A 25,596-nucleotide genomic window follows, 5' to 3' on the forward strand; every position below is an offset into this window, starting at 1 on the left:
TACTCTTATTTTTATATCACGTGTTAATATTTATATATATACATATACATACATATATATATATATATATATATATAGATAGACACACACATATGCACACATTACATCTGACTTTGGTCCTGAAAAGCTAGAAATGATCAGTGCAAAGTGTCCCCGCATCATCATCCCATCTTGCTGCTTCTTCTCACTTACCATTCTTCTGCTATGGCAACCATATTGCACTAATAGCCAGGAGGTGCCCATTGGGCCTGAGGTACAAGAAGAAGAAGAAGATCATCACTATGTGTCTCTCAAGTTTAACAGAAGTAGTTTCCCCCCCTATTTCACTTTTGGAGTCGGCTCGAGCGCTTACCAGGTATATTGTTAATTGCTATTTGCTCGCCCAAGTTTCCCCGTTTGCTCATTTGGGCCAATCCGTGAAATGAGGGCTGGAACATATGTCGACCTCTGTCCGCTCTTTGAACTACCTGACCTACTCGTATAGACTGATCAGTGAGTGCATCGATGCAACGCCAGTGGTGAACAGGTCTTCCACACAACCATGGATGTGTTGCAAGTACCGTTATTTATTATTATTTGTTATCTATTGCAAAGTCCATATATATATATATATATATATATATATATATATATATATTGTGCGCACCCGAATTTCGTCTCGTCGGGGCACGCATGCGCGAGCCTATGCAACGCGGCTTGGGAGTGTCCACCTTCCCGGGAACGCGCGACGGACGCACGTGAGAAGGAGTCGCCACTACCTGTTTACGACCCGAAGGTCGAGGGCCGGTGAGTTGCCCGGTCTAGGGGTACGGGGTACACCTAATTGCTAAGGCATATGGTCTGCGAAACCCGAGGTTCCGAATTCGGGAGTTCTGTTACATGCGAGCCTATATCTCGCATGCCCTATCGGTACTCTAGCTTGTCTAGACTTGCCATTTTTATTTAATTACCGCTTAATTAAGTTCCGCTCATCTTACGCGTTTTGACACCGTAAATTCGAATAAACACTCCGACTGTCCGCTCTCCGACCGGGATTCTTACATGAATAAATGTACAACATAAATCCTTACATTGTCCTCTCAAATAAATAAAATATAAATTACAACAACTGAATCCCGGTCGGTTCGCGTTCGGTCATTATCCCACTCATGCTCACCATGTGGTTTGAAAAGACCGAAATTGAAATTAAAGTGCGCACTCGGTGTTTAGGGGATTAGATCCCGTAATCTACGATTGGGGCGTTGGACCCCATGTGAAACGTATCCTAAAGGATCGGGCTCGACCCGCATAACAAAAAAATGTAACAAGTAAGCGCAAATAAACAAATAATGAGATTTTGTTGTTGCCGAATTTACGTGAGTTAATCAATTATTATCCGGGATATCTTGGCATACAAATCCTACCTTAAAAAAAACAAAAAGGATGATGGATAGGGTATGTAGCATTCGGCATTATTTAACGGACTCGACAAACATGATGTTGTAGTCAAGTCCTGGATGTGTGTGTTGTTTTTAGAATTTTATGTATTATGACAATGTAGCTTTTACAGATTAAGAGTGTTTTTGTCCGAAACCCGAATCCTAGCCCTTTACTCAACTATTTGCCCATGTTTAATTAAGCCGAGTTTATGATTATTTTTTTTTCGTGTTTTGACCCATTCTAAGCACAAACTTACCCTAGGGTGATGACAGATCAAGAACCGGTAATCATGCCCTTGAAACGGAAAATAGGTGTGTATATGGAAAGTCGAGATTACGTGACACGTATCTCGGTGCTTTTGAAATTGTGAATTTTAAAAGAGCATGACTACAGTTTTTGTTTTGAACTGTCAACGCGATTATAGATTATTAACCGATTCGTGCAATTCACTTTAAAAGAGGTCAAATGATTTTAACTTAGCCAAATTCATCGTCCTAATTACCCCGTGTGTGGAATCTTTTAGGTTAATTAGAAATTTGCCGAATGCTTTGATTTACGGGTTTCGAGTCGTCGAGATAGTCATTTGGTTGACCGCCCGATAAACTCTAATTTCCGACATTATCACATATAATTACAAAAATAAAAATATTTAAATGGGACACATACATTGTCGGTGGGTGATCCAAGTAGGAAAGGGTCGGATATTTTTTTAGAAAATGTCCAGGGGACTGAATTGAACGATTTTAAAAGATTAGGGACTGATTTGCAAATTCGGATAAAGTCTGGGGACCAATTTGAAAATTATGAAAAATTGGGGACTGTGTAAAAATTACTAAAAATGTCCCAGGACTTGTTTGAAACGAATTTGAAAATCTGGACTGATCTAGAAACGAAAAAAAAATGACCACAGGACTAAACTGAAACAACTTGGAAAGTTCCTTGGGATGCTTGAAGAATTCTGAAAAAAATCCAAGGACTGATTGGAAAATAGTAAAATGACTGGGACTTGATTGAAAAGAAATTTTGAAATTCGGGGCAGATCTGAAAAAAAAATAAAATGCGTCCTCTGGACAGAAATGTGACAAAACGAAAAGTTTGTAAAATCGAGTTCGGGACAAATCCGATCACCCACGCGACCCAAGAACACTCATTTCACATTATATCCATCAAGCAATCATTAATATTCAAAAATGGAGCCCTAAACATGCCATTAAGTTGGGAATTTACCTTGTTTGAGAAGAATAGGGGCAGATCTGTAAATAAAAAAAATTCGTCAGACAACTTGGGCTGCTGGGAAGTGGGCCGAACTGGGCCGAAGGGCTGGACTGGGCTGACGGTGTCGAACTGGGCCGAGTGGGCTGTTGGGCCGAACGGACTCCTGAACCGAACTGGGCTGGTCTCTGGGCTGGATTGGGCCGAGCTGGACTGGATTGGGCCTAGTTGGGCTCCTGGGCACAAGCTGGGCCATCGTGCGTCCGTCCTTGGCTGCTCACGGGCGACGCCTGTATGACCCGAAAAATAAATCGACCCGGTTAGAACAAAAATGGAACCGAGGGGAGGCTACGCGGTCTGGGTGGCTCGAGTGGTGTGACACGATCGCACGTGACCCTTGGCGCGAGGAAGGCGGTCATTGGAGTCGAAGGTCGTCCGGTCGTCGAGTCGGGGAATGATGCGAGATGGAAGACGGGGAGGTCCGAGGAAGGACGGGATTCGGCTAAGGAGTCGGTCGTGGGCGTTGAGGGAAAATCAAATCAATCCGTGAAGGTGGAGGCTAGTTCCGAGCTGAGGGAGAGGTCGAGAAGACGAGCTGTGGGTTTTTTTTTTTTTTCCGGCGAGCGCGAGCTGTGGGAGGAGCTACTGGTTTTTTTGAGCTGCCGTCCTCTCCCTCCCCTTTTCTACGAGCTAGGGTTTCTCCTTTTTTAGGGAGTCGATGCTAGGTTTTGTTTTTTGTGTGTGTCCGATCCGAGAATCCCGAGATCGTCGCCCATGCCGTTCAGATTTTTTCTTTATTTGTTCTCTCCTTCCATTTTTCCTTTCATTTCCTTTTTAACAGAAAACGAAAAATAACGGAAGGATGATGAGGAGCGCGGCTAGGGTTTTCGAATGTGAGGGAGGGGCTAGCTGGAAATCGCGGAGAATCAGCTAAGAAGAGGAAAGATCGAATTCAAAATTTTATTTCCTTCTCGATTTTTTTTTGGCTCAGGAAGAAGAAGAAGAAGGAAGGAAGGAAGAAGAAGAAAGCAGAAAAAAACAAAAAATCGGGGGGAGAAAGAAGAAAAGGCAACGGTCAGTTGACCGTTGCCTTTGACTTTGACTTTGACTTTTTTTTTGGTCAGCAGTCGGTCAGACCTTGTCTGACCGACCCTGACCCATTTGTCACGTCGGTCAGACCAATTCTGACCGACCTGACTTCTTTCTTCCTCCTTTTATTTTTTTATTTTTTTTATTTTTTTATTTTTTTTTAAATTCAAAAATTCAAATTTAACGCGCGTCAAAATTAAAATTCTCGTCTTTGCAATTGGATGTCCAAAAAATGTTCCAGGACCAGCATTGTGTTCAGAAAAATTTACGGATCAATGTTATGCAATAAAAATATTTTCTGACCTTGAGTTTTCTTCCCGGATTTGAAAATTGATGTTGACGCGCGTGAAATTCAAAGACACCCCGTAAAAATATTTTTATAAAATTGATGTCACTTTTTCAAAGGCCATGAATGCTAGAGCAATTCGCTAGAAACACTTCCCTCATGCGGGGTGACAAAGTGATGATTTTGTCGCTTTGGAGTCGGTGGACCGAAATGGGGTGCTGACAGCTTGCCCCTCTTTGGTTGCGTGCTCGGATAGAGGATGCAGCCAAAGACCATGAGAAGCACCCCGTTTGACTTCGGCGACCGTTCCAGCGTCTTTCCTCATAGCCACTTGTTCTCTCTGGTTTTGGATTCATGGGAGGGAGTTGGATAGACGTATGTACCTGAAAACAGTGAAAATGTGACTTATGGATCCGAAAGCAATAAAGATGGGCTTATGGCCCTAAAAGCAGTAAAGATGGGTTTACGGGCCCAAAGAAAGTAAAAATGTGGGTGTCCAAACCCAAAGCAATAAATGTGGGTGTCCACACCCAAAGCGGTAAAGGATAGGTGTCCAAACCCAAAGCAGTAAATGTGGGTGTCCAAACCCAAGGCAGTAAAATGTGGGTGTCCAAACCCAAGGCAGTAAAAGGTGGGTGTCCAAATCCAAAGTAATAAATGGTGGGTGTCCAAACCCAAAGCAGTAAAAGGTGGGTGTTCAAACCCAAAGCAGTAAAAGGTGGGTGTCCAAACCCAAAATAGTAAAAGGTGGGTGTCCAAATCCAAAGCAATAAAGGTGGGTGTCCAAACCCAAAGCAATAAATGTGGGTGTCCAAACCCAAAGCAATAAATGTGGGTGTCCAAACCCAAAGCAGTAAATGGTGGGTGTCCAAACCCAAAGCAGTAAAAGGTGAGTGTCTAAACCCAAAGCAGTAAAAGGTGGGTGTCCAAACCCAAAACAGTAAATGGTGGGTGTCCAAGCCCAAAGCAGTAAATGGTGGGTGTCCAAGCCCAAAGCAGTAAATGGTGGGTGTTCAAACCCAAAGCAATAAAAGGTGGGTGTCCAAACCCAAAATAGTAAAAGGTGGGTGTCCAAATCCAAAGCAATAAATGTGGGTGTCCAAACCCAAAGCAATAAATGGTGGGTGTCCAAACCCAAAGCAGTAAATGGTGGGTGTCCAAACCCAAAGCAGTAAAAGGTGGGTGTCCAAACCCCAAAGCAGTAAAAGGTGGGTGTCCAAACCCAAAGCAGTAAATGGTGGGTGTCCAAACCCAAAGCAGTAAAAGGTGGGTGTCCAAACTCAAAGCAGTAAAAGTGGATTCGGTCATCGAGGATGGCCCGAGAACTCGAGAGAGTTGACTTGGGCCCAATAATGCCAACGGATTTGTCAGATGATGGTGTGAGGTGCCTCCTTGAGGGCCCTTCGCTCGGGTTTGAGATTACGATCTTGTCGCATGAGGCAGACATGAGTCCGTCAGGGAGAGACGCCTCTTAGGATCCACAAGCCCGTACCTGCATAGGAGGGTGACAGCTAACGGTCGTTGTCAGTCGTGTGAAACTGCTGGAATTACGATGTGCAAAGGAAATCTATGTAATGATGCTTCAGGGATCTGAACTTGGTGACCGTTTGAGGGGTGGCCGTGTCCCAAACTCATGTTTGACCAAAAGAAAGGCTTTTCACAAAATGAGGGCATGGCCCACAGAGCTTTGAATAAGGGTAAAGGGAAGGATCTTTAGGATCCTCCAAATCAAGGATACGACAATTCGACCCCATTTTGAGGGGCGTCTCGAGCCTTGAGAGTCGAGGAGAGTTTGTTTGCGTTGAGAACTGCCGAACCACTACTAGTTGTAGCTTCACGCGGGGTGCTGCTGTTCTTTCGTGGTCGAACCGACAATTGCCCCTAATTTTTGCTCAGGCCGCAAAACGCGTGACGACCCGACGGGGTATTTTATTTTGACTTTTCTCTCATGAATGCTCTCCTTTTACTACGACCGCCCAAGATAGGGTCCGATCGCATCTCTCGATTCCTCTAACTTTTGCCTAGACCGCCCTTTACGGGTTTTCAACCTAGCAAGGATATGATTTATGCTCTCCTTTTGCCACGGCTCCCCTTTACGGGATTTTAAGCCGTGCCCCTCGTTCCCTAACTTTTGCCTAGGTCGCCTAGAGGAGGTTTTCAACCTAGCGGGAAATTTATTCTTTTCTCTCAAAGGTGATCTTAGATGAAAAGAGTACAAGTACTGATGACAGGATGCGCTGAGGCGGTATGAGCATGGAGTCTGAAGAATACGGAAGAAGACAAAGGTCGGAAATGTGGTTTGCAACTGGCGAGGACATAAAGAGGCTGCGGAATGACGAAGAAGGCTATCAGGGATAGTACTTCTTGAGGGCATCGGCGTTGACTGGGAGCGCGTTTTCGGTCCCGTCCATGTCGCTTAAGATAATTGCCCCTCCAGAGAAGGTTTCTCTGACGACGAAAGGCCCGTCATATTTGTATGCGAACTTGCCCCGAGAGTCAGGTGTAATGTGAAGAACCTTTCGCAGGACAAGGTCACCAGGGTTGAACTCGCGGTGGCGGACCCTTGCATTGAACGCTCGAGCCATTCTTTGTTGGTAGCATTGGCCGTGACATAACGCTGTTAGCCGCTTCTCGTCGATGAGATTGAGTTGTTCGTAGCGTTGCTTCGCCCATTCTGCTTCTTCGAGCTCGGACTCGGCAAGGACCCTCATGGAAGGAATCTCCACTTCGATTGGGAGGACTGCTTCCATGCCGTAAACCAAAGAGTACGGAGTTGCCCCAGTTGAAGTGCGGATAGATGTTCGGTACGCTAAGAGAGCAAAAGGGAGCATCTCATGCCAATCCTTATAGGTCACCGTCATTTTCTCGATAATCTTCTTGATGTTCTTGTTCGCAGCTTCTACCGCACCGTTCATTTGGGGACGGTACGGCGTGGAGTTGCGATGCTGCACTTTGAATTGCTCACAGAGCTCATTGATGACCTTGTTATTCAAGTTCTTAGCGTTATCAGTGATGATTGTCGCGGGGACTCCGTATCGGGCGATGATGTTGCACTTGAGGAAGCGTGCCACGGCCTTTGCGGTGACCGAAGCAAGCGTTATTGCCTTGATCCACTTAGTGAAGTAGTCGATTGCCACCAAAATGAAAAGGTGTCCGTTGGATGCTTTGGGATTGATAGGGCCGATCACATCTATGCCCCACATTGAAAAGGGCCACGGGGCCGCCATTGGATGTAGCTCATTGGGGGGTGCTTTGATCTGGTCGGCGTAGACTTGGCACAAGTGGCAGTGTCTGACGTGTTTGGCGCAGTCGGCCTCCATAGTGGACCAGAAATAACCCAAATGCATAAGTTTCTTGGCGAGCATGAGCCCACTCATGTGAGGTCCGCAACTTCCCTCGTGTATCTCTCCCATAAGGCGTTGTGCCTCAATTTCATCGACACACCGGAGTAGTGTGGCGTCGAAGGAACGGCGATAAAGGACCTCTCCACTCAGGAAGTAGTGTGCTGCGAGTCGCCGAAGTGTTTTTCTGTCACGCTGGTTGGCGAATGTCGGGCATTGGCCGGTTTGCAGAAAATGTTTGATGTCTTCATACCACGGCTGTTCGTCAGTTGCCTCGATTGCGTCGCAGTGAGCAGGGCCCTTGGCAATCTCAATTTCGAGTGGCTCAATGAGATTCTCTTTCGTGATGCTCACCATGGATGCGAGCGTCGCAAGTGCATCTGCAAATTGGTTCTTGATGCGCGGCGTATATGTGAATGAGATTCTCTCGAAGTTCTCCACTAACTCCTCGAGATACTCGTGATATGGCACTAGCTTCGCGTCCTTCGTCTTCCATTGCCCCAACGTCTGGAAAATTGTAAGCATGGAATCACCAAATACTTCTAGTTCCTTCACCTTGAAGTCGATCGCCGCCTGCAGGCCGAGGATGCATGCTTCGTATTCGGCCACGTTATTAGTGCAGGGGAAATCAACCTTTGCTGCGACCGGATAATAGCGTCCGTCGGGGGATATCAGCACTGCGCCAATGCCGGACCCAGTGGAATTTACTGCGCCGTCGAAATACATCTTCCATGCGAATTTGTTCTCCTCACTGTCCACTTGGAGAATCCCTTCATCCGGGAAGTTAGAGTTGATCGGCGTATCGTCTTCGATTGGGAACTCCGCTAAGTGATCCGCAATTGCCTGCCCCTTGATCGACGTGCGGGGCACATATTCAATGTCGTATTCCGTCAGCTGACATCGCCACTTTGAAATGTTCTTCATGGAAGATGGACTATCGAGCAAGTACTTCAGGGGATTCGCTTTTGACAATAAGCGGATAGTATGATAGAGAGTGTACTGCCGGAGCCTCTGCATGACCCACACTAGCGCACAGCACATCTTCTCAATCTCTGGGTAGTTGGACTCCCCTTCGGTGAACTTCTTGCTTAAATAGTAAATGGCGTGTTCTGCGTGCGTGAACTCGTCTTCCTGCCCTAACATGCATCCTAGGGATTGCCGGCGCACTGTCAGATAGAGAATAAGAGGGCAATCTGGAGTAGGCGGGACCAATACCGGGGGTTGAACCAAGTATGCCTTGATAGTGTCGAAGGCCTTCTGACATTCTTCGTCCCACTTAATCGCTGCATTTTTGCGAAGCAAACGGAAGAGTGGTTGACATTTGTCTGTCAGGTTTGCAATGAAACGCGCAATGTAGCTCAGCCGTCCCAGGAAGCCTCGTACTTCGCGGACTGTCGATGGTGGAGGTAACTCCCTGATTGCCTTCACCTTGTCGGGATCGACCTCGATGCCTCGTTCGCTGACCACGAATCCTAACAGTTTCCCTGACTTGGCGCCGAATGTGCACTTTGCCGGGTTAAGTCGAAGCTTGTATTTCTTGAGTCGGTCGAAGAGGCGTTTTAAATTGACGAGGTGATCCTCTCCTTCTTTTGATTTAGCAATCATGTCGTCGACGTAGACCTCGATCTCTTTATGCATCATATCGTGGAATAGCGTGACCATGGCCCTTTGGTATGTTGCCGCGGCATTTTTGAGGCCGAAAGGCATGACTCGGTAACAGAAAGTGCCCCACATTGTGATGAACGTCGTCTTGATCTTGTCCTCATCGGCCATCCGAATCTGGTTGTACCCGGAGAAGCCATCCATGAAAGAGAACAACGTATGGCGTGTTGTGTTGTCAACTAAGACGTCAATGTGAGGCAGGGGGAAGTTATCCTTGGGGCTAGCCTTGTTGAGGTCCCGATAGTCGACGCAGACTCTGACTTTTCCATCTTTTTTCTCTACCGGCACAATGTTCGCCACCCACTCAGAGTAATTACAACTTCCAGGAAGCCCGCGTTGATTTGCTTGATGACCTCTTCCTTAATGCGAAGGAGAAGGCCGGCTCGCTGACGTCGTAAGTGCTGCCGTTTGGGTGGAAACCTCTCCGTATCGAGCGGAAGGAAGTGCTTAACTATTGAGGGATCCAAACCTGGCATGTCGGCATAAGACCAAGCAAAGACTTCTTGGTATTCCTTGAGGAAATCGATCTTCCGGGCCCGCTGTGTGGGGTCGAGGCTCGTCCCGATCTTCAGGGTGCGTGGTTCTTCTTCGGTGCCCACGTTGATTTCTTCTATTGGCTCAACTGAAGTATATTGGCGGTCCTCGAGGCGGCGCAAACTCTCCTCTATCTTAGGCACTCGACCGTCCTCGTCGAGCCCTTCCCCGAAGTATATGGGTCGGGACTCTTCGAGACGTTCTTCGGATGGGTTCGAATTGTCGTGTCGAAGATTTGGATTCGAGTGGAGCCTGGAAATTGAAATGAATTGTCTTAGAAATTTAGAGCGTTGCGAGATAAGTTAGAGAAAGGAGAAAGTAGACGCGGAAATTCAAAAAAAATGCATGCAGAGATTTCATTATTGATGTAAGCGTGAAGCCATAACAAAATCCCTCTTCCGTCGTGTGGCTTATGGCTATGCCGACACGCGGGGAAACATCAAACACATAGATAGCCTTACACATCGGCGATCACAGCCAAGTAGCACGGGACTGAGGTCCAGTTGTTGAGCTCCTCATTCTCCTGTGCAAGGCGGATATGGACCCCTAAAGGAGTCTCCTCAGTGACGGCGCATATGGCTGGCAGATCGACAGGCTCAGCGTCTGAAACCGAGGAGGGGCCGTCAAGAGTACCTCCGATGATGTGTGGCGGTGCGGGAAAAAAGTGAGAGAGTGGGGGAACCGGGATGCCCCTGTTGATCTTCCCATAATGCGCGGCGAGATGGTGGAGGTGTTTGCCCCTACGGGCCTCGATAATTTCGTGGCAGGAAGGGCGAAAACCGAGTCCCCTCCTGTTCTTGTACTCTTCAATCTCGATGGGGCAATTGATCCCTTGCCCCTGTGCTCCAAGCCCGGTACCGGGAACGTAGTTGTGACGCAGAAGGACCTTCCCGACCATGCGGTCAGCACGAGATGGACGGACCTCTCCATAGTCCCGAATGACGGAGATGGTCTCGAATGAATGGAATGGGAGGTTCTCGTCGTCTCCGATGCTAATATAGGGCACAGCCGTTTCCTTGTAGATGGCGTAGTCCTCTTCACCCTTGACCGTAATGAGCCGACCATCCGCGATGAACTTGATCCTTTGGTGCAGGGACGAGGGAACGGCTCCAGCTGAGTGGATCCAGGGTCTCCCGAGGAGCAGGCTAAAAGCATTCGGGATGTCAAGGACCTGAAATGTGACGCTGAATGAGCACGGGCCGACATTGTTCAAGAGGTCAATCTCCCCATTCACTTCCCTCCGCGAGCCGTCAAAGGCTCTAACCGCGGTTTTGCTCGGGCGGACGCGGTTGAGGTCCACATTCATTTGCTTCAACGTGGACACTGGGCAAACATTGAGGGCGGAGCCGTTGTCGATCATGACCCGGCCAATGATGAAATTGTTGCACTTGCAGACGATGTGCAATGCCAGTGAGTGTGCCCACCCTTCGGAGGGGAGCTCGTCATCTGAAAATGAGATGGCATTGGAGAAAATCGAGCTGACGGTCTCTTCAATCCAATCCGGGGTTGTCTCCTTAGGAACCTGTGCTGCAGTAAGGACCAGTAGGAAGGCTTCTCGGTGTGGCTCCGAACTCAAGAGGAGAGCGAGTAGTGAAATATGAGCTGGAGACTTACCCATTTGTTCTACTACCTTGTACTCGCTTGCCTTAATCACTTTCATGAAAGCCTCAGCTTCTTCTTCGGTCACCTTCTTCTGCGGGATAGGCGGGGCTTCCGGAGCAGCTCCGGATGCAGCGGGAGCCTTACCCTTGCCTGCGATCTCCGAGTTCGTGTACACCCGGCCCGAGCGTGTCACGCCCATGACACTGAACTGCTGCTCAAGGTTCCCGATACTTCCTTCGTAGGTCCAGGGGACCTTGCTGTCCTAGTACGGCTCTCGAGCGGGGACTTCTATTATGAACGGGGCGGGTGCGGCACTAGACCCTGTGAACCCTACGGTGGCTTCCGCGGGGACATACTCGATTATAAATGGAGTAGGGCCCTCCTGTTGGCTCTCGTCCTCTCTCATAGTGCAAATACTGATCATATTGATGGTGGGCCCCGAGCTCGACCCGTGATCAGGGAGAGGGTTAACTTGCACGTTCGGGGGCCTAATGGCGTTGAACGAGATCTTTTTACTATTGATCAACTTCTGAACCTCCTCCCGCAATTTCCAACAGTTGTCGGTGGTGTGCCCGGGTGCACCTGAATGGTACTCGCAGCGTAGACTCTGATCTTGGTTTGCCGGAACGAAACTGGGACCGGGAACCGTTGGTCGAATCATGTCGCCGGCTAATAGCTGCCTGTATATATGGGAGAACGGGGTAGGCAGGGGTGTGAACTGTATGCGCTGCCGAGCTTGCATTGCGCCGCCTTGTTGACCTTGTGGAGCTGGGGCATGTTGCGTCGGCTGAGGAGTTCTCGAAGCCGGAGGCCTGTACTGCGGGGTCTGAGGAGGAGCGGGAGCATAATGATGGACGACTTGTTGCGGGGCCGATGGAAATGCTGTCGACGGGGCCGAATAATAAACCGGTTGAGCGGGATGCTGAAACGGATAGTGTACAGTCGGCGGAGCATATGCGGGAATAGCAGGTGGCGCAGGTGTGAAATTCACCGAGTACTGTTGAGATCTCGGATGTCCTAGATTAACTGCATTAACCGAAGCCTCCTTTCCCCTTCTGCCGTTAGTAGCGGCTACTGCAGCCGCGGTCTTCCTCGAGGACTCTCCTTCTCCCTTCTTTGTCGGGCCCTCTAACCTTCCAAGTTTGATGCCCAGGTCTACCTGCTTCCCGGCCATAATCATCTCCGAGAAAGTAGACTTGTGACCCATGAGGTGAGAGTAATAAGCCCCTTTGAGAGTCCCATGAAACATTTGGATTTGCTGCGCTTCGCAAATTGGAGGGAAATGTTTTGCTGCTTCCGAACGCCAATTCGTGGCGTAATCCTCAAACTTTTGCCCCTCTACCATTTCCATCGTGCTCAACTCGAGGAAGGACGGGGGTGTCTCCATGTTATACTGATACTGCTCAACAAACTTCTTGGCCAGTTCGGTCCAGGAGGGGATGTCCTCTGCTCGGAGAGACATGAACCAGTTAAGGGCCGATCCCGATAGACTTTCTTGGAAAGTGGCAACAACGAACTGCTCATAATCCCAGTACTGGAGCATCTTTGTATGATAGTGGCGAAGGTGGTGCCGCGGGTCTTTAGTTCCATCGTATTTCTCGAACTCATGCATTTTGACTTTCGGGGGCAGCTGCATCCCCGGGAAGAGAGATGAATCCAAGTAGCTCGTGCTATGTCGGGGATCACTTGCTTGGAGGGCTCTAATAGTCTCTTCCATCTTCTTCATTCTCCTCTCCTGCTCGGTTTCCGTTTCGGGAAAGAAATTTGTGGGTGGAGCTCTGGGGGCCGCTTGAGTCGGCGTGCCCGGTTCGGAGAAAGTAATATTTATGGGAGGTGGAACTTGGTAGGGGAGGTTAATATGGGGTTGTGGAGCTTGGTAAGGGAAAGGCTCAGTTGTGTGAGCAGGAACAGGGGCACTCGATGCCGGGAAGCCCATCGGCGGAGGAGCAGTATAAATGGTAGTTGGAGCTGGCACGGGCACGGGAGGTGGTGCGAACATAACCGGATCTGGCACGGGAATCGTCATGGGTGGAAGTGAGGCGATTGCTGGAATGGTGGACTGAGGAAGGCCAGAGACGACCGGGTGAATTGCCGGCGCGCACGTCGGATGAGGAGAAGGCACTGGGATAACTGTCGGCGCGGGGGCGGCCGCTATGTGGCCTTCTGGTTCATGGGTTGGCGGGACCCAAGGAGCGGGATCGACAGTTGGCCCGCGTGCGAGAGGCGAGATGGAGCTCGAAGACCAGCGATTTGGCCCCCTGAGCAAGGCCATCATCTCGGCCATATTAGCGGCCATTAAGTCAACCGCGTTTTGAAGAGTGGTGACGTTGCCCTCAAGCGTGGCCATGCGAGTAGGATCATGGGCAGGTGGTGGTGCTTGAGTGGCCGACGACGGCACATACATTGGTGGTGGTGGCGCGTACCCAGGTGGCGGTGGCCCTTATCCCGGCGGTGGTGACATGCTCGTTGAAATCGGTTGTGGGAGATGGACCGAGGGGGCCCCATGATGTGCTAGTGGCACGCCTGTGGAGGTAAGCGGTGGTAGTGCGTTCACCGTGGGCTGTGGAGAATGAACCGGCGTCAGTGGTGTATTTCCCTCGAAGACAGCGAGTTGATTTTCCTCTGCCATTCTTAATTGGAAGCGTGTGGGATACCGGTGGGGCGCCGCCAGTTGTTAATACCCTGATTCCATAAGTGTGTGAGTTTCGATGTAAGAATATTCTCTTTAAAATAAACATACAAAGTAATGAGAAGAGAGGGAATGCATGAGGTGCATGAATTTTTTAAAACTAATGCTGTCATTTGTATTAACTCCGAATGGTTCAAAGTGCAATACAAATTTTTAAAAGATAGTCCTAAGTCGGTCTTCCAACGTGCCCGGGGTGCAAGTGACCGTCGCCATGGAAAGCGTCGGTTCCTAGGATGTGCGTGGACCTCCACGGGCCCTCTTTCTGGACCTCTCCAAGGCAGCGTTCGCTTGCGCCAACTCCTGATCACGCCTCTGCAGTTGGGCGCGGACTTGGGCAAGCTCCTTCTGTAGTTGGTGCTGATCGCCAAGCTGCTCATTCTTCTCGGCGACCTCCCGGCGGAGGCGGTCCCTTTCAGCCCTGAGATTGGCAAGCTCAGCTTGGATGGCCATGTCCGGTACCAGTGCCCCGGATGATGTGCTACTCTCGACCGGAGAAGTGTCTGTGAAATCATCATTCTCTGATGGACCCCATCGATAAAAGCGGAGGATATATTCCTCTGTGGCTTGAAAGTCCCGTTCATCTTGGGTCGGGTGCTCAGGGAAGTAAGGATGCTCGATGACCGTAGTCTGCCACGCGGTCATAACCCGTTCGATTTCACTTAGGCGATCTATGGACGTCTGGTCCTCCCGCCAGGTGTGTTCGAACTTGGTTCGCACCGTACCTTTGGGAACCATCTGTAAGCCACCTAACTGCCTCACTACTCGCGCCGGAAAATAGGTGGTGGACCCCGCATGGCTCACGAGTGGTACTCCGTTAAAATCAAGACATTTAAGGGTCATGGGTCCGGGTGGCATCCACGCAGCGCGCCATTTAAAGCCCTTTGGTGCTATTTCGCGAAAAATTTTGATCCACTCGGAAACCTTGCGTTCCTCCACACGCATCAGAGGTAGTAACCGCGAAATGATAGACTCCGGACGTGTGAAAAACATAACCGGACGAACAAGGCCGAAGGGGTTTGTATGGCTTTGGAGCCAAATTTGCAAAAAGATTGGGGACCCTCTCAACCTTCGATCGGTCTTTCTCGTAACGCGATCAAGGGACCGTATGGTCTCGGCCAACAAGGCCACCTCGTACTCGCGGCCTCCCACCACTTGGAGGACAACGCTAGCTAAAGCTGCATCAATGTGACCGGCCGAGCGAGGGAATAATAGAGTCCCGAAAATTAAGAATAAGATCGCATGACATAAATTCTTTTGTAAAAGATCCCCTTGAACCTCGCGCGCTCGTATTTCAATAAAACGGAGGAGTTTCGCGGTAACTATCTCTATGCCACCGGAATATGCAAGTTCGGCTTGTAGCTGAGACCTATGCACCCCGAGTAGGCGCGATACCAAAACAAGTCGGGTGGTATGGAAGTTAGGTTCCACAATGCCGTTGGTTGCTGCAGTTCTTCCGACGAGAGTACGATATTCCTCGATGGTAGGTGTGAGCTCGGTACCTTGGATGTTAAAGACGGCGTGGGCTGGGTCCCAAAACGTCACCGCTGCTCCCAAGAAGTTCCAATCCACTCGGCAGATGGCTAGGATTGGTATATCCCCAACAAAGGTCTTGATGTAATCGCGGTCGACTTGGCGCAGATACGCCCAGATATGACTGATTTCCTCGAGTGGTGGCGTGACCCTGTCGAGGTGTGGAAAGGAGATCAAGCGCGCCATCTCTTACCAAGATGAAAGGAAAACCGATTTAGGACTAATTAATACAAATGACACCTAATTTTGAAATTATATGATGCATGGATACAGAAAATAAATGCCCACGGCTTAATGTATACAACGTACATCTCTCTCAAAACAGAAAAGGACTCAAATGGCGCGCAGGCCGACTCGATAGACTGTTGTTGAAATCGGGTTGGAAGATGGCATGGAGCTCCTGCAGTATGCATGGTTTCGGCACTACAAGGACCGTGCTACCTAGGGATGGGGGCCCCCGACTCAAGGGTGTCAATTCCTTGAAATCGAGCGGGATTCTTTTCAAGGCCTAAGCGACAGTCGAACTGCGCGCCGTACCCCTACTTCGAACCCCTATCTAACCTATGCTCCTATTATCGGTCGTGGGACGCGACCCATAGGTACCTAGATGCTAGTATGATATGCAATGCGTGTACGAGAAATAAAAGTGCGTAAAGTAGATAAGCGAAAAATTGCGGAAAGCGATAAATAAACAAGCAAACAGAGCAAGCGAGAACGAGCCCGAACCCTCTAAGTGTCCCCAGTGGAGTCGCCAAGCTGTGCGCACCCGAATTTCGTCTCGTCGGGGCACGCATGCGCGAGCCTATGCAACGCGGCTTGGGAGTGTCCACCTTCCCGAGGACGCGCGACGGTGCACGTGAGAAGGAGTCGCCACTACCTGTTTACGACCCGAAGGTCGAGGGCCGGTGAGTTGCCCGGTCTGGGGGTACGGGGTACACCTAATTGCTAAGGCATATGGTCTGCGAAACCCGAGGTTCCGAATTCGGGGGTTCTGTTACATGCGAGCCTATATCTCGCATGCCCTATCGGTACTCTAGCTTGTCTAGGCTTGCCATTTTTATTTAATTACCGCTTAATTAAGTTCCGCTCATCTTACGCGTTTTGACACCGTAAATTCGAATAAACACTCCGACTGTCCGCTCTCCGACCGGGATTCTTACATGAATAAATGTACAACATAAATCCTTACATTGTCCTCTCAAATAAATAAAATACAAATTACAACAACTGAATCCCGGTCGGTTCGCGTTCGGTCATTATCCCACTCATGCTCACCGTGTGGTTTGAAAAGACCGAAATTGAAATTAAAGTGCGCACTCGGTGTTTAGGGGATTAGATCCCGTAATCTACGATTGGGGCGTTGGACCCCATGTGAAACGTATCCTAAAGGATCGGGCTCAACCCGCATAACAAAAAAATGTAACAAGTAAGTGCTAATAAACAAATAATGAGATTTTGTTGTTGCCGAATTTACGTGAGTTAATCAATTATTATCCGGGATATCTTGGCATACAAATCCTACCTTAAAAAAAACAAAAAGGATGATGGATAGGGTATGTAGCATTCGGCATTATTTAACGGACTCGACAACGCGATTATAGATTATGAAAAACAAAAAGGATGATGACTACAGTTTTTTTTTTAACTGTCAACGCGATTATAGATTATTAACCGATTCGTGCAATTCACTTTAAAAGAGGTCAAATGATTTTAACTTAGCCAAATTCATCGTCCTAATTACCCCGTGTGTGGAATCTTTTAGGTTAATTAGAAATTTGCCGAATGCTTTGATTTACGGGTTTCGAGTCGTCGAGATAGCCATTTGGTTGACCGCCCGATAAACTCTAATTTCCGACATTATCACATATAATTACAAAAATAAAAATATTTAAATGGGACACATACATTATCGGTGGGTGATCCAAGTAGGAAAGGGTCGGATATTTTTTTAGAAAATGTCCAGGGGACTGAATTGAACGATTTTAAAAGATTAGGGACTGATTTGCAAATTCGGATAAAGTCTGGGGACCAATTTGAAAATTATGAAAAATTGGGGACTGTGTAAAAATTACTAAAAATGTCCCAGGACTTGTTTGAAACGAATTTGAAAATCTGGACTGATCTAGAAACGAAAAAAAATGACCACAGGACTAAACTGAAACAACTTGGAAAGTTCCTTGGGATGCTTGAAGAATTCTGAAAAAAATCCAAGGACTGATTGGAAAATAGTAAAATGACTGGGACTTGATTGAAAAGAAATTTTGAAATTCGGGGCAGATCTGAAAAAAGAAAAAGAAAGTTGGAAAATAGCCCCGGGACCAAACTGAAACAACTTGGAAAGTTTCTTGGGGTGCTTGAAAAATTCTGAAAAATCCAAGGACTGATTGGAAAATAATAAAATGACCGGGACTTGATTGAAAATAAATTTTGAAATTCGGGGCAGATCTGAAAAAAAAATAAAATGCGTCCTCTGGACAGAAATGTGACAAAACGAAAAGTTTGTAAAATCGAGTTCGGGACAAATCCGATCACCCACGCGACCCAAGAACACTCAGTTCACATTATATCCATCAAGCAATCATTAATATTCAAAAATGGAGTCCTAAACATGCTACTAAGTTGGGAATTTACCTTGTTTGAGAAGAATAGGGGCAGATCTGTATATAAAAAAAATTCGTCAGACAACTTGGGCTGCTGGGAAGTGGGCCGAAGGGCTGGACTGGGCCGACGGTGTCGAACTGGGCCGAGTGGGCTGCTGGGCCGAACGGACTGCTGAACCGAACTGGGCTGGGCTCTGGGCTGGATTGGGCCGAGCTGGACTGGATTGGGCCTAGTTGGGCTCCTGGGCACAAGCTGGGCCATCGTGCGTCCGTCCTGGCTGCTCACGGGCGACGCCTGTATGACCCGAAAAATAAATCAACCCGGTTAGAACAAAAATGGAACCGAGGGGAGGCTACGCGGTCTGGGTGGCTCGAGTGGTGTGACATGATCGCACGTGACCCTTGGCGCGAGGAAGGCGGTCGTTGGAGTCGAAGGTCGTCCGGTCGTCGAGTCGGGGAATGATGCGAGATGGAAGACGGGGAGGTCCGAGGAAGGACGGGATTCGGCTAAGGAGTCGGCCGTGGGCGTTGAGGGAAAATCAAATCAATCCGTGAAGGTGGAGGCTAGTTCCGAGCTGAGGGAGAGGTCGAGAAGACGAGCTGTGGGTTTTTTTTTTTTTTTCCGGCGAGCGCGAGCTGTGGGAGGAGCTACGGGTTTTTTTTGAGCTGCCGTCCTCTCCCTTCCCTTTTCTACGAGCAAGGGTTTCTCCTTTTTTAGGGAGTCGATGCTAGGTTTTTTTTTTCTGTGTGCGTCCGATCCGAGAATCCCGAGATCGTCGCCCATGCCGTTCGGATTTTTTCTTTATTTGTTCTCTCCTTCCATTTTTTCCTTTCATTTCCTTTTTAACCGAAAACGAAAAATAACGGAAGGATGATGAGGAGCGCGGCTAGGGTTTTCTAATGTGAGGGAGGGGCTAGCTGGAAATCGCGGAGAATCAGCTAAGAAGAGGAAAGATCGAATTCGAAATTTTATTTCCTTCTCGGTTTTTTTTTTTGACTTTGACTTTTTTTTTTGTCAACAGTCGGTCAGACCTTGTCTGACCGACCCTGACCCATCTGTCACGTCGGTCAGACCAATTCTGACCGACCTGACTTCTTTCTTCCTCCTTTTATTTTTTTATTTTTTTTTATTTTATTTTTAAATTCAAAAATTCAAATTTAACGCGCGTCAAAATTAAAATTCTCGTCTTTGCAATTGGATGTCCAAAAAATGATCCAGGACCAGCATTGTGTTCAGAAAAATTTACGGATCAATGTTATGCAATAAAAATATTTTCTGACCTTGAGTTTTCTTCCCGGATTTGAAAATTGATGTTGACGCGCGTGAAATTCAAAGATACCCCGTAAAAATATTTTTATAAAATTGATGTCACTTTTTCAAAGGCCATGAATGCTAGAGCAATTCGCTAGAAATACTTCCATCATGCGGGGTGACAAAGTGATGATTTTGTCGCTTTGGAGTCGGTGAACCGAAATGGGGTGCTGACATATATATATAAATTAATTTATGATTATGATCTAAGAGGGTGTAACGTAGTAGTGCATGCTCTCATATGATAACTAAGAGATTTCAAATTTGACAATTAAGTGAGACAATCTGAGTCACTTTATTAGATGTTTAGGATTTTTTTTTATCGTACTATTTTCTTCGTAACGGAAAAAAAATATTTATGATGAATCTTTTTCAATTTTCTGATTTCCCTGCGCCGCCATGGTTCTTTTTGTCTTATGCTTAAGTATGAAGGAGCAGCAGATGAAGATGGCAAGGGCTCCAGCATATGGGATACCTTCACCAAATTATATCCAGGTCTGTACCCTCACTCTTCTCCTTTCCCTCCGCAATCCGCTTGTACTCTGAATGAGGAGAACGTTTTTTTTTTTCCTTTCATTATGTGGAGGTGTAATTCATCCCATTGAATCGACAGGTGACTAAAATCTCGAATCAGATTATTATACTTACTAAATCACCATGGGGCACCTTGGATAGAACTTTTTCATCGTTGTCACGATTCTTTCTTTTTTTATTGATTCTTCTCTGATTGAGATATATGGATCCATGGATCTATGTATTTATAGATCCTCTATTCTTGAAGAAATTGCGAGAGAACTTTTTTGAATCATCCTCTAACTGTTCGACGGATGACTGGTAGCAATGAGAATAAATTAGTTAGGTCATAATGTTAATGAATATTTGACTACACTTGTTTTTTGTCCTGGACTTGATAACTTTTTCCATTTTTGGGTCCTAAAAAAGATCCACAAGTTCAGTAAATATATATATATATTTATGAGCACAGTAAATATTATATATATATATATATATATGTATACACACATGTGAAATGAACAGATATGTAAACCTTAGGATATGAATTGAGTCTAAATTAAGCATCTTGGTTTAGTTTCAGGTGAAAGAATCAGTATCACTGCACTTAATCTTAGTGGTTCATTTATTTTATGTTTTTTTTTCCGTTTTATACCATGTGGTATTTAGAAGCTCCAAGAGGCTCAAAAATTCAAGTTCGAGGCGAATCGACACACTAAACTCTAAAGAATAAAAGTCTTTTAATCGTAGATTTATTCTAGTCACTAGTTTCAAATCCAAAAATTCGGGAAAAGGTGTAAAACCACCTAAATAAACCCTCTCGAAATCAATTTAAATATGGAGGTGTACTGCTAAAGATAATTAGTTGGTCCAAAATGAATAATGGCACAGACATTTTTTTTTTTCGGTTGAATGGCAGATACATTTTGAAATAAGCTATTTCTCAGTCAATACTTTATTTGCAATAATTTCTACTCCCATATTAATCCACACATAGTTATACGAGCATCTAATACTTTTCTCTAAAATCTTCCACCATATTTCCCTTTCCTGATAAAGCTCTTCAGTTTTTTTTTTATGGGTAAATAAAGGTTTTCAGTTTTTAATATTAAACTTCCTGCATCAATTAAAAACCGGAAGAACTGTCTAAATCATTAAAATCCAATAGGCTAAATTTTAAATGGTCGTGTGCCCGCACCATGCACACTTGTTTATTTAATGAATTGTTATTATGCAAAATTTTCTTAATTTGTCTCTGCCAGAAAAGATAGTAGATCAAAGTTCTGGAGAAACGGCCGAAGAATTTTACTATCTATACAAGGTAATTTTTTTTTCTTTATTTACTTCATAGAATGACTAAGGGGCCTCGCTTGTTATATATTTCCTGAGAGAATTACTCATGAGATCATCGTGTGCATGTGGCATGAATGAAAGTTTTTCCTTATAATTCAGTTGATTTAGGAAAATAAAACCAATGAAAGTATTACCCTATATATGCTTAGAAGATTTAATTGTCTAAGTGGCATTGTTGTTGATCTGGGACCAAACGATCTTGAATTCGAGTAGTTCCTATGGGACTCTTGTGTATATTTTTATTTTTTCTTTCTTATCCCTTTTTAGACTCCCGGCTTGTTTGTAACCAAAAACTATATAGTGTTTCTTCTTGCATCCCATTAACGAAGGATATCTGCATGATTTAACGAAATCCTGCAGGAGGACATCCATTTGCTAAAAGAGATTGGATGGGATTTCTTTAGATTTTCCATCTCATGGTCAAGACTCATACCTTGTAAGATATTACTCATATAATAGCTAAATGATCCTCTAGCTAGCTAGCTCATGTGCCCTTTTCTTTATTTAATTTCATCCGGTGTACGTATGAACCTCTAATATTTTCATGATAAGAATTCCAAACTTCTTTTATCGGAGTCACACTCTTTTTGATTTTTGCAAGTATAGATGGCAAAGTTAGCAAGGGAGTGAACCAACAAGGCATCGACTTCTACAATAATCTCATCGATCAACTCCTTGCGTATGGTATGTTACATATAACTCTCTATACACATATATAAAAACAAAGCCCTTTTACCGTTTGCTCCAAATAAATCATAAGTTATACCACGATATATATTATATGCTTATTAATTTTCCTCTTTTTTTTTTTCATTTTCCATTTTTTGGATAAGGTATACAACCATTTGTGACCCTATTCCACTGGGATGTACCACAATGATGTGCCCAAGAATGCAGTCCAAGACGAGGCCATATCTAGGTTGGGTCCTATCACTTGTTCCATGGCCAAGAAGCTTGTTGCAACTCTCCCCGGGCCCTTTACCTTACTTAAGTGCTTGGAAATAGGAGACGAGGAGTCCAGCCCGAAGTGATGGCCCATATTTTAAAAGACTTCAGCTGTTAAGAGAAGATAATATTTCTATGATATAGTTTCCCTTAATTAGATATTATTTCCTATATTAGCTTGAGTCAGCAATCTTAAGTTTCCTATTTCAGATTATTGCATTACTCTATTTTAGGAAAGTAATCTAGAGGATATCAGATATCAGTTTCCTATATTATTAGCTGTCAGTTTCCTATTCTAGAGTCAATGGAGGTGTATTCTCTCTATATAAATATGCACCTTATTGTAAGAGAAGAACACAGACTTTGATGAATATTTGAATGAAATTGCTTAAAGCGTTTCTTCTCTTTCTTATCTAAACAAGTTCCTTGTTTAGTGGCGAAAACCCCGATTCTTATCGTTCTTCCTTGAGCGTGGCGAATCAACCCGACTTTTCTTACTCGTGGCGAGTCATCTTATCGAGTGAGTTTTGTTGGTTCTACCCTCCACCCTTCTTTCTTATCAATTTCTGGTTCGTGAGCCTATCATTTGGTATCAGAGCTTAAGGTTCTGTTCTTGTTGGCCGAGTGAAACACGTGAAGGAGTGTATACACGAGTGTTTGGTGAGGAATTATTCTGGGAAACACAATGGATGAGGAAAACGTCATCAGGTTCCGAGGGGACTCACACTCGAGCAAGCCCAGTTCCTTGGGCTTCAGCGGGAGCAAGAGGAGCTCTCTGCACGGCTCGATGTGGTGATCCAGGCTCTTGATCGAATGGCTGTGGCGCCTGCTCCTCCGCAACGTGCACATCGAGTTCCTAAACGGAATGTTCGAGTGGAAGATGAAGCTGACTTGGAGGATGAACTTCCTGAAGAAGAAGAGCAGTCGGTTCCACGAAGGCAGCAAAGAGGAGTCGTTAACAATCTCAAGTTAAAGATTCCGCAATTCAAAGGTACGAGTTCCCCTGAAGAGTACCTCGAGTGGGTCCTGCGCGTCGATAAGGTGTTTGAATGTTATGAGTACTCCGAAGCCCAGAAGTGCCAACTTGCTGCCCTCGAGTTCACCGATTATGCGAATCTGTGGTGGGAAAACTTAAAGGCGCAGCGAAGAAGAGATAGGGAAGATGGGATTCGTAGTTGGCGGGAGATGAAGCGCATCACACAAGCTCTTGAAGATGCGTACGGGGGGTTCCTGAGCCGTGAAATCGTGTAAGCTATTATTTTGCAAATTATTAAGATTGCATCCTTTTAGTAAATGATGATTGCATGCTCAGCATATACTACTTTTATATATTTTTATCAAGAACGATTATCACGACTATGCCGACCTATGTTTCAAACAATTTGGGGACAGAGTGAAGTACTGGACCTCATTGAACGAGCCGAACTATTTTGCAAAGTACGGATATGCGACAGGAGAATATGCACCGGGTCGGTGTTCCAACTACATTGGGAATTGCACTGCTGGGAATTCAGCGACAGAGCCGTATATTGTCACACACAACCAACTTCTTGCCCATGCATCGGCCATGCAATTATATAGGAGCAAATATCAGGTGATATATTGTTCAGTCACTCGATCGTGATATATATATATATATATATATGTTTATTTATATATATTTATATATAAATTAATTAGCTAACTGAAAGCCCTATATAACATGGAAGATAGATCGAAAATAACAAAAAAAGGAGGTGCAGTAAAACTAAAAAGTTTTGCATTCCATTCTCGCCAGTAAAACTTTTCAGTGTCACTTTTTTTAGTTTTGCTTCTTCTTTTTCTTTTTCGTTTTTTAACCCAAAAACAAAAACGTACACGCACGCAAATAGTGCAGGCCTCTCAGAAGGGGAAAATTGGACTAACAACATCAACCTTCTGGATGAAACCAAAGTACCCAACAGATCTGAGTAGAAAGGCTGCCTTAAGAGCTCTTGATTTCGGATTCGGATGGTAAGCTCTAACAACATTCTATATATTATTTATTACAAACTTCAAATGATCATATCGCTAGATAAATTAATTATATATGAAGAATATGGCTTATTAATCGGCTTCTCTAAATTAAAGGATAATCTTGCTATAGGATGATGCAGTTTATTATTTAAGGCAATATATCCTTCAAGATCCTTGGCACAGTGATAGACAATAATTCATTTTCGTGTAGGATAGTTCATCCAATCACTTTCGGAGATTATCCCAGGAGCATGAGGTCTTTAGTAGGGACGCGGCTACCTAACTTCACAACAGCAGAGTCGGACATGTTGAGAGGATCCCATGATTTTCTCGGCGTCAATTACTACACTGCTCGATATGTTGATGAATCCACATCTTATAGTACCACCAACCTAAGTTACACAACTGATTGCCATTGTAATCAGACCAGTAAGTGTACCAAAGGGAAAAGTAACTGAAATTCTTAAATGTTGCGAGTCCTCAACAGATTACCATGCATGTCTCATCATTTCATTTATAATGTTCTGTTAGGATTAATGTTTTCTTCTTGTTGCATGCAGCGGAGAAAGACGGATTTCCCATAGGAGAGCCGGTACTCATAATAGATGTTGATTGACCACCGTATTAACATCCAAGTGTTTGATATTCCAATAATTAAGATGTGAAATATAATTGCAGACTGCGGTGGACTGGATATACATCTACCCAAAGGGAATCAGAAAGCTAATGCATTATGTGAAGAATAAGTACAATCCCCCCATAATTTACGTAACAGAGAACGGTAAAAATAATAAGATTAATCAGCTGGCGTAATAATAACATTGTTATATTATATAACTAAGTGGTTCGCTTATAGGTCAAGTTTTCTTGTTTAAGGAATGGGAGATGCTAATAACATTACGTTGCCGATTGAAGACGCAGTCAAAGATATCTTGAGGATGAAATACTTTATGCTCCATCTTTCCTATCTATCGAAAGCAATCAAGTAAATTACAAGACTAACACTCCTTTGAGCCCTTTGACGCTATAATATATACCTGTATATATATATATATATATATACACACACACAATCATATATATATATATTTATGTGTTTAATTAGTACTTATCCCTCTCATCAACAGGGAAGGAGTGAACTTGAAGGGATATTTGGCGTGGTCGTTCTTGGACGACTTCGAATGGGCGGAAGGTTACACTGCTCGCTATGGCCTCACTTTCATTGACTACAAGAATGGGTTGCAGAGATATCTCAAGAACTCCTCCCTTTGGTTTAAGCGATTCCTCCTAAAGGAAAACCCATCCCATAGCTATGATCTTCATGTTTCATATTGATCTCTGTCACCTTTCCTCTCTCAAATGGGAGACCGTGATACATTAATCAATTAATTAACTGTACCATTTTTTTGTCGATTATAAACACCCGCCCTTAACAACTGACAATGAGCCGAGCATCCTCTTCCGTGTTCGGGCAAGAGGAGACAAATATCAAACTAGCCTCGAGCTCCACACTC

General features: G+C 45.5%; 1 pseudogene; it reads left to right on the forward strand.

Annotated features, from left to right (window-relative positions):
• LOC116193731 lies at positions 1-25,417 on the forward strand (annotated as a pseudogene).
• The last annotated feature ends 179 nt before the right edge of the window (positions 25,418-25,596 follow it).

Source organism: Punica granatum, chromosome 2 (assembly GCF_007655135.1).
Source record: "Punica granatum isolate Tunisia-2019 chromosome 2, ASM765513v2, whole genome shotgun sequence".
NCBI classification, from domain to species: Eukaryota; Viridiplantae; Streptophyta; class Magnoliopsida; order Myrtales; family Lythraceae; genus Punica; species Punica granatum.